This window comes from Rhincodon typus, chromosome 28 (genome assembly GCF_021869965.1).
Source record: "Rhincodon typus isolate 14 chromosome 28, sRhiTyp1.1, whole genome shotgun sequence".
NCBI classification, from domain to species: domain Eukaryota; kingdom Metazoa; phylum Chordata; class Chondrichthyes; order Orectolobiformes; family Rhincodontidae; genus Rhincodon; species Rhincodon typus.
The window spans coordinates 4,378,679-4,379,553 of NC_063359.1; positions in this window are offsets into that span (position 1 = coordinate 4,378,679).

Sequence of the window (875 nt, forward strand, 5' to 3'; positions counted from 1 at the left end):
AAAATAATGTACGAGGGTGCGGGAAAGAGCAGGTGATTGACACAGGCCAAAAGGCCGCCTTCTGCAATGTAACACTGCTGTGATTCTGTAGAAACTCTGGGGGCAATTCTCTCCCCAAAAAAGGTGACCATTAAGAGACCGGCCATCAAGAGTCTGTGACCAAAAACTGAAAGTATGTTCAAGTGACAGATGAAGTTCAGTGTGGAGAAATATTAAGTGATTCATTTCTTTAGAAAGAATGTAGAGAGATAATATAAAATAAAGGTAATCTCCAGAAGGGTTGCAGGACAGTGTGAGAGTGCGGTAGTAAAGCATTCAGTATCTCATAGGCTTCATTAATAGGGGCATAGAGTAGAAGAGGGAGGAGGCGTTGTTCAACTTAAATCAAACACTAGTTATCTGGAGTATTGTGTCAAGTTCTGAGTGCTGCACTTTAGGAAAGATGTGAAAGCATTTGAGAGAGTGCAGAAAAGATTAACGAGAATGGTTCCAGGGTTAAGAGTCATTAGTTACAAAAGTAGATTGGAGAAACTGGAACTATTTTTTTTGGAGAAGAGGAGTTTTGTCCGAGGTGTTGAAAATAATGAGGGGTCTTGACGGCATAGACGGGGAGAAACTGTTTCCACTTGCGAAAGGGTAAAGAATGAGAGGCCACCGATTTAAAGTAACCAGCAAAAGAGGCAAAGTTGACATGAGGAGAAACTTTTTCACTCGGTGAGTGGTTAAGGTCTGCAATTGAAGTGTTTGAAAGGGAATTAGACTACTATCCTGAAAGGAGCAATGTGAGGGGTTTCAGGGAGAAAGCTGAGCAATGACACTGGGTGAAGTGAGACAACAAGGTGCAGGGCTGGATGAACACAGCAGGCCAAGCAGCA